Genomic DNA, 9,252 nt, shown 5'->3' on the forward strand with positions numbered 1-9,252 from the left:
CAATAAAACAATAAAAAAAAAAAGAAGTCATGGGAGAGAACACACACACACACACACACACACACACACTTCTAAGTGACAAAGCCAAATGTGAAACGTAAGTCCGCATGGACTCAACTGAGTAATTTGAATAAGAATTCAACAAGAGATAAGGTAAATCAGGCCAGACTTAGGTAAAGAAAAGGACAGGGAAACTATCTGGATTTCGAATTTAAGAGATATCTGTGATACTATCAATAATAAAAAAATATATTTAAAATACTACTACTAATAAAAATGTAAAAAATATAAAAGATGAGATTTTTCTAGAAATTGGATTTTGAATTCACTTTGCCCAAGTGAATGAAGCCTCAAAGGTTGTACTGTGGGTGACAACCTCTGCATATCACCTATTAGCTAAAGGGACCCAAATGGTCACGCAGTGCCCTGTCAGTCAAGAGCTTAGCTGGGTAGAAGGTGCAGGTTAGACAACAAAGGGAGAATAAGAAGAGTAGCTGAAGGGCTCAGAATCTGGGGTTGGTTTTACTCACAGATGGTACTCCCAGTCTTGCTGTTTTCTTGATAAAATTTAATGCTGTTGTGGAAGAAATAGAACTACACCATTTGACAGTGTGTCCTTAGATTGGATTCAATCAAATATGTGAGGAGCTATGATGCCTTCCAATCATTTTACAGTTGGAGAACCCAAGGCCAGAAATGGGAGAGTGACGTAAGTGATGTGCACAGTAAGGGCCAGGTATACCCACAGAACCAAAGCTCTGCGTTTCACAGCCTTCCCTATTGGCCCATTGGGAGGGTGGCCTCTGCAGGGAGGGAGTGGCTTCGCCAGGGCCACGAGGTGGGTTTGGAAGCCAAGTTCAAGAGCAGCATTTTACTCTCCACGTGTAACTGGTATTTACTACCATTTGCTTACAACGAAAAACATTAAACAATTTCCCACATTTCCTCTAAATGAATGGGACTCCGCAGGAAAACCCTAAAGGGAAGTGTTTGAGAAATTGGTGGCAGAGGAATTTCACTACGAGGAGAATGTGTTTGCTTATTAATAGGTTCTATGTTGCCAGCTCCAGGGGGACTGGCCTGAATAGCTGGCGGGGAAAAGCATTCAAGGGCCCGGCTTGATGGAAACAGGGGAAAATGGGAGGGGAAGGAAGGGAAATAAGTTCAAAAAAGATCAAGAGCTTGTCCTCTGCTGCTGCTTAGGGCTGAGTCGTGGAGAAACGTGGAGCCTCGCTTCTTTTGTGCCTCATTTGCAGTTTATACGCAGTGTCTATGACATCTCATTCTGTGAGATGAGGCTGCCTTTAATTTCAAAAAACAACCTGCTATCGCTGGCGTGTGTATAGCCTGGTTAGAGAGGTTGTTGACCCTGACTGTGGGTTAATGAGTATGTGAGAGGTATGTGTTTGCCTTTGTGAGGAATTATCTAGATACAATTTACAGCAATGTCACCCTCCTGCAGGAACTTTCGCTTGGTCCTCTGGTCCGTAAGTGTTTATCATGCCTGAGCCAGGCCCTGTGCTGTGCTGGGGGGTGCCGCACACTGAGCTATGTGCCCAGCTCACAGAGAGGCTGGCGGGGAAGAGGGAAAAGAAATAGACAATCACAGCACAAAGTGAGATAAACGCAGGGTGCAGATTTGTACTGGGTCTTAACGAAGGGGGTGCCTATTTCACCTGGGTAGGATGGAGAGGGCAGGAAACAGCGAAAGCTGCCTGGAGGAAGAGGCATCTGAAGGAGATTTAAGAATTAGTTGGCAAGGTCTGAATTTTCAATACTCTGGGACCCACTGGAATTGTCTGCAAATTCTTTTGTGTGTTATGTGCATTTGCCTTTCTTCAGAGGGTAACTATCATCACATTCTTAGAAGCCTAAGACCTTCTGTTTCTCCAGTTAATTATTTCGATGAACATAGCAGTACTTTTGAATATTACGTCCAGCTAATAGATGTTCTGTTTCCCCACGCACATGTGTGCGTTTATGCGTATATGCGCATGTATAGAGGGAACTATAGCAAGCACCAGTATGGTTAAATTCGTGTGCATACACATGAGCATTTTCCTGGAGTGAAATCTCAGAGGAGTGACTGCTTCAACCAAGCATATGAGGGTTTGAAAAATGTTTGCTACATATTGTCAGAATTCCCCCTTCACATTGTAGTTTTACACGGTTATTAGTAGAAGGGGAATGCCATTTCCCTGAAATCTTGCCAATGCTATTTTTATTGCCTTTTAATTAAGAAAAATATCAAACATAAAATGGTACAAAAGATAGACACCTATGAATTTATTTGCCAGATATAATAGAAGTAACAGTTTTCCATCATGTTATGAAGAAATAGAGTGTGATAGAATACAGCAGAAGCCCACGGCCCCATTTCTGCACCCCATTCACCTCCGTCCCTCTCCGGATATGTTTTATTATTAAATCTATAGGGGTAACATTGCTGGATAACATTATATAATTTTCAGATGTACAACATTATAGTTTACTGTCTGTGTACTCTATTGTGTGCTCACTATCTGCAGTCTAGTTTCCTTCCGTTGCCATATATTAGATCCTCTTGACCCACTTTGCTGTCCCCACTCCGCTGTCCCTCTGGGAACCACCATCCTATTGTGTATCTATGAGATATATACAACAGCATGCTACTCAGCCATAAAAAAGATGAAATATTGCCACTTGAGACAACAAGGATGGATCTTGAGAGTATTATGCCAAGTGAAATAAGTCAGATGGAAAAGGACCAAAAAAGAACATTATCATTAATATTATCATCCTCCCCTCCTCCCCCCACTGCCCTTGTCAACCACTAATCTATTTTCTCTCTCTAGGGTTTGTCTATTCTGGACATTTCATATAAATGGAATCATACAATATGTGGTCTTTTGTAACTGACTTCTTTCACTTGACATAATGTTTTTAAGGTTCTTCCATGTTGTATCATGTATCAGGACTTCATTCCTTTTTATGGCTGAATTAGAGGCCCAGTGCATGAAAATTCATGCACTGGAGGGCAGGTCCCTAGCCTGGCTTGTCCCCTCTCACAGTCTGGGAGCCTTCAGGGACAGGCTGGTGATCAGGGGAAGGTGATGCCCCATCACACTTCTGCTGCTGCCACTGCCCGCAGCGCAAGCCTTGGCCAGCCCTGGGTGGCTGGGCAGCCGTCATCCAAGGCCTGCCTGTGCCTTGGGCCAGCCCTGGGTGGCTGGGGGGCTGAGGGGACTGGGGCAATCCAGAGGCAGGTGCGTGGAGCCTTGTTGCGCACCTACTGCCCTGGTGGGGCTGAGGGGACTGGGCACCACTATCTGGTGGCTGTGGGCGCCACCATCTTTGAGGACAGGGAAGTCAATTAGCATATTCCCTCCTTATTGGCTGTGGGAGCTGCCATCTTTGAGGACAGGGAAGTCAATTAGCATATTCCCTCCTTATTGGCTGTGGGTGCTGCCATCTTTGAGGGTGGGGCAGTCAACTAGCATATTTCCTCCTTATTGTCTGTGGGCACCACCATCTTTGAGGGCGGTGCAGTCAATTAGCATATTCCCTATTTATTAGATAGGATAATAATCCAGTATGTGCATAAGCTATGTCTATTTATCCATTTATTAGTTGGTAAGCATTTGTGTTGTTTTCACTTTTGGTGATTATGAATAACGATGCTGAGCATTCATGTATAAGTTCTTCTGTGGACACATGTTTTCAATTACTCTGGGCATATACCTAGGAATAAAATTTCTGCGTCATACGCTAAGTCAATGTTTAACATTTTTAGTGGAATGGCCAAATTATTTTCCAAAGTGATTGTGCCATTTTATATTTGCACTGGTAATGTTTGAGGGTTCCACTTTCTCCACATCCTCCCTAACACCTGTGATAATGTTTTTTTCTCTTTTAAATAACCATCCCAGGAAGTGTGAAATGATATAGCGTTGTGGTTTTAAGTTGCATTTCCCCTGATGGCTAATGATGCTGAGCATCTTTTCATGTAAATAATTAAGATCTAGCCTCTTCACAAGTTGGATGTCTGTAACGCACTGTTGTCTGTAGTCACTGTACTGAGCCTTAGGTCTCCAGGACTTATTTATATACCAGTTGCAAGTTTGCACCCTCTTGGTGACCTCTTGGTTCATAGGTCAATGCTCAACCACCAAGCCATGCCAGCTGGGCTATCTTTTACTTTCTTGATATAATTTGTGTCTTGAAAGTTTTTACTTTTGGTGAAGTTCAATTTTCACCAACATTTCTCCTGTTTCCTTATCCCTTGTCCCTTGTAACCTCCATTTTACTGTTTTTATGGGTTTGCCTTTTTAAAATTCTACTTATGAGATCATACTTGCCTTTCTCTCTCTGACTTATCTCACTTAGTATAACGTCCTCAAGGTCCAACCATATTGTTGTAAATGGGAGGATTTCCTTCTTTTTTTGTGGCTGAGTAATATTCCATTGTATGTATGTGTATATACACCATATCTTCTTCTTCCATTCACCCACGGACAGACACTTGGGTTGTTTCCCTCTTACCTATTATGAATAATGCTGCAATGAATATGGAAATGCAGATGCCTCTTCAATATCCTATTTTCATGTCCTTCAGATATATGCCTAGAAGTGCAATTTCTGGATCATATGGTAGTTCTATTTCTGTTTTTTTTTTGGAGGAACCTTTATATTGTTTTCCATAGTGGCTGAATCAATTTACCATCCCACCAATAGTGTGCAAGGATTCCCTTTTCTCTACATTCTACATTTATCTATTGTCTTTTCTTTGATAGTCATTCTAACAGGTGTGAGGTGATCAGATAAGGGGTTAATATGCAAAATATATAGAGAACTCATACTATTTAATAACAAAACACCAAAAAATCTGATTTAAAAATGGGCAGAGGAACTAAATAGCCATTTTTTCCCAAAGAAGACTTTCAAGTGGCCAACAGGTGCATGAAAAGATGCTCAACGTCACTAATCATCAGAAAAATGCAAATCAATAAGATATCACTACCTTCTCTTTTATTACTTTGGGCTCAGGCTGCCCTTCCACTCATACACTTGATGGCCTTTCTTCTTGCCTCCTCACAGGCACCCTTCCAGCAACCCTACCCAATCTCCTACATATCCACTCTCATCTCTCTACTGAACTTTTCTATCACATAAGTATGATTTTATTTTCCCATCTTGAAAATGAACTCCTTTATTTCACTTCCCCTCCAGCTGGCACCCCATCCTCCTCTCTTCTTTCTCAGCAAAACCCCTTGAAAGTCTTGTTCTTCACTTCATGACAGTCACAGTGGCCTCCTTGCTCCTCCCCAAGCAAACCAGGGCTGCTGCTGACTCAGAACCTTTGCACTTGCTGTTCCTCAGCCTGGCACATTCTTCTCCAAGATATCCGTGTGGTCCACCCCCTGACATCTTTCAGGTCTTAAACACATATTACTTTTATGGTGCCCTCCCTAAGTTGCCTATTTAAAATTGCAGTCTTCCTAATAATTCCTATCTACTGTGGGGAAGCATGGGACTTGGTTGGAAAGTCTGTAAGGAGGAATCTCTGAAAGGTCAGGGGCCTTTACGGGGACCTTGCCGAAAGCGACAGACCCTGCCTTGACATTTCCAAACAAGTCTGAGCCCCAGGGTGTTTACTGGAATCTTTATGTTTAGTCTTTAGACGTCCTTGCTTAAAGGACGCTACAGACACAGTGTCTTCTCAAGGATGCTTACGCCGCTGATAGTATCTAATAGTTAATTTTAGTTCAAGCTGTTGTTACAATAAAAGCCTAAGGAGGCAGGTGAATGGGGCTGTTTGGTTCTCTAGCCAGGCAGTCCCTTAGCCCTCTCTTTCACAGAAATGTGTGTCAGAGTAATCATTCATCCGTCGCTCAGGGTCTGCTGGTCAGCCCCGGCAATCTATTTTTTCTGTTTCGGTTTTCTCCATAGTAATTACCTCCACTGAACATATTATGGTAGCTTATATTTTTGTTCATGATAATTTATTCCATCCCCTGCAATAGGATTATGTGTACCCACCCTTGCCATGCTCATCTTAGATGCAGTAAACTTCCTCATACCATTGTCAGGTTTGGGTATGTGATTTGTGTTTATTAATAGAATGTGAGGGAACATGACATATGCCACTGCTAAGCAGAAGCTTTATATATAACATCATGATTGGCTTGGTATTTTATATTTTTTCCCTTTGCCACTATCAGAGCATTTCCCAGAGAGGGGATCTTCATTCAGCCTATGTCCTGGCATGGATTAGATCTATAGTCAACTCAGAGCCTGGAGCAGAGCTGCAGGCAACCTGCAATCTTCTTATAACATTAGTGACATATAAATTTCATTATAAACGATGGTGATTATGGATAGTTTGTTACCCCCAGCAAAAGCTTAATATACATGCTATATTATTTTTGTTGTTGTTTGTTCTTATATTTTTATTTATTTTAGAGAGAGGATGGGAGACGGAGAGAGAGAAATATCAATGATGAGAGAGAGTCATTGGTTGGCTGCCTCTTGCATGCCCCCTATGGGGATTGAACCCACAACCTGGCATGTGCCCTGACTAGGAATCGAACCATGACCTATTGGTTCATGGATCGACCGACAATCACTGAGCCACACTGGCCAGGCAGCACATGCTATATATTGTGTTGAACAAAAATGATCTATCTTTTCCTCTTGAAAGTATATGCTATTAAAGCAAGGGGTTTTGTCTGTTTCATTCATTGCTCTCTCCCCAGTACCTAAAAGAGTATCTGGCGCATGGTAGAGCTTCATAAATATATAAGTAGAATGAATTTATGCATGCTGGGAAATTCTCAGCCATTTTTTCCTTAAATATTGCCTCTTCCCATTCTCCCTATTTTCTTTTCCTGGAATTCCTCTTTAAATGTATGTTGGATGTTCTTATTCTGTCTTTCATATCTCCTATTCACTCATTTATGTTTTTCATTTCTTACATCTTCATGCTTCATTCTGGGTAATTATTTCAGAACTCCCTTCCAACTCTTTAATACTCTATTTATCTGGGACTCACCTGCTGCCTAATTTATTCTTTGAACCTTTAGTCTAATGGCAATATTTTTTTCTTTAAGTTCTGTTTTATTCTTTTTTCAAATCTATCCTGTTTTCATCCCCTTTCTTTCAATATGGTTTTTATACCTGCTTTAATCATTTTAATAATTTAATAAATATTTACTTTATATTCTCCCATTGAAAAACAACTTCTGTTATCTGAAGTTTTGTTTTTTTTTTGGGCGGGGGCGGGGGGGGGGATGAGGGCAGTAAATGTCCAACATTTCTGAGTCATGACCTTGCTCATGGAAGATTATTTCCTCTTTCAGTTTCTGATATTTTTGGAAGCTCATATCCAGTGAGCATTAAAAAAAAAAATTCTTATGAGATCCATATATGCTCTTAAAAATCACGGGTATGGTAAAAAATTATTTTTTACCAAAAAGTTAGCATTCCTTTGTACTCCACACCTGCATATGACATAGACTTGGGTTTTCACTTTCTTCCAGGAGATTTGTTTTATTGCTCCCCAAACCCTAGGCAGATGCTTTTTCACCCCTGAGCTGCGGGATGGAGTTTTTCAGCCACTCCTGATGGAGGGACAGCCTCTTCAGGATCCCTGGTATGTGCGGGATCTTCATCAGTGTGCAGCTCCCCTTGTAGTCCTGAGAGCTATATCCTTGTCTGAGAGCCCACCCCAGCTCTGAAGAATCAGCTTTCAAGCTTCCTGTTCTATCTTTCAGTTTTCTGTTTTTCAGAAAATATGTAGAAAGGTCTTTCTTGTCCTGCTATTGCTCAAAATATCCAGCTGTATTTTTTCCAGAAAAACATTTAGCTCATATGAAATTTCTTTTGGTGTATGGTGTAAGAAAGATATCCAAATTCTCTCCAAAATGGTAAACAAATTGTCTAAACTTAGCTTATTAAAAGTTCTTTCTAACCGTGTTTTTACCTTTATCATAAATTCTTATGGATTAGGGATGAATTTCAGAGCTTTTTACTTCACTTTAATAATCTGTCTGTCATTTGCTGCGCTATTTTCATATTGTTTCAAGTAGTGTATCTTTCGAATACATTTTAATACTGGGCAATTCAAGCCCCTTTGTAGCCTTATTTTTTGGGGGGGGTCTAGTGATAGATGTTTATTTTTTTCAATAAACTGTATAATTTATTTAGTCACCAACTATATGTATGAGATATGATGGGAATGAATCATATTTATAAACTAATTAATTAATTTAATTAATTTATTTTTTGTTAATCCTCACCTTAGGGTATTTTTCCATTGATTCTTTTTGTTTTTGAGAGTAGAAGAGAGAGGCAAAGACAGAGAGAAACATCGATGTGAAAGAAACACATTGATTGGTTGCCTCCTGCATGAGCCCCGACAAGGGCCCGGGCCAGGGAGGAGCCTGCAACCAACTTACTAAGGTACTGCCCTTGACCGGAATCAAACCCGGGACTCTTTGGTCAGCAGAACGACGCTCTATCTACTGAGCCAAACTGGCTTGGGCTATTTGTAAATTAATTTACAGATAATAGATATTTATAATGTTGAACCAACTCATGAAGTAACAATTCATCTTCCCATTCAATATTTTTTTCTCTTGTGTAAAAAGGAGGAAGCCTAGAAGCTGGTGAGCGAGGCCATTGCATCTGGCATCTTCAATGACTTGGGGTCTGGAAGTAACATTGACCTCTGTGTCATCAGCAGGAGCAAGCTGGACTTTCAATAAATATGCTGCAATGAATAAATATTTCAAATATTCCTCATATAACATTTCTTGTATAATTTGTTATGAGTATTCTTTTTAAATTTTAATTGTGGTAAAGTGTCACCTTAACCATTTTTTTAACTATCCTAACCATTTGCCATCTTAACCATTTTTAAGTGTATAGTTCAGTAGTGTTAAATACACTTGCATTGTCATAAACCAATCTTCAGAACTCTGTTCATCTTGCTGAACAGAAATGCTGTACCCATTAAACAGCTCTCCCCTCCCACCAACCCCTGGCAACCACTAGTCTACTTTCTGTTCCTATGAATTTGGCAACTCTAGGTACTCATGTAAATGAAATCATGCAGTTTTGTCTGGTTTGTTTCACTTAGCATGAAGTCTTCAAATTTCATCCATGTGGTAGCATATATCATAATTTCCTTCATTTAAAAGTCTGGACAATATTTCATTTTATGTATAGACCACATTTTGTTTATCCATTCATGAACTGATGGACACTTGGGTT

General features: G+C 40.4%; 1 long non-coding RNA gene across 1 annotated transcript; it reads left to right on the plus strand.

Annotated features, from left to right (window-relative positions):
• Positions 1-1,426: 1,426 nt before the first annotated feature.
• Positions 1,427-8,770, plus strand: LOC118657789. Its single transcript, XR_004968120.1, has 3 exons — positions 1,427-1,487; positions 7,518-7,630; positions 8,628-8,770. It is a non-coding gene; the product is annotated as an uncharacterized LOC118657789 (long non-coding RNA).
• The last annotated feature ends 482 nt before the right edge of the window (positions 8,771-9,252 follow it).

This window comes from Myotis myotis, unplaced genomic scaffold (genome assembly GCF_014108235.1).
Source record: "Myotis myotis isolate mMyoMyo1 unplaced genomic scaffold, mMyoMyo1.p scaffold_m19_p_6, whole genome shotgun sequence".
NCBI classification, from domain to species: domain Eukaryota; kingdom Metazoa; phylum Chordata; class Mammalia; order Chiroptera; family Vespertilionidae; genus Myotis; species Myotis myotis.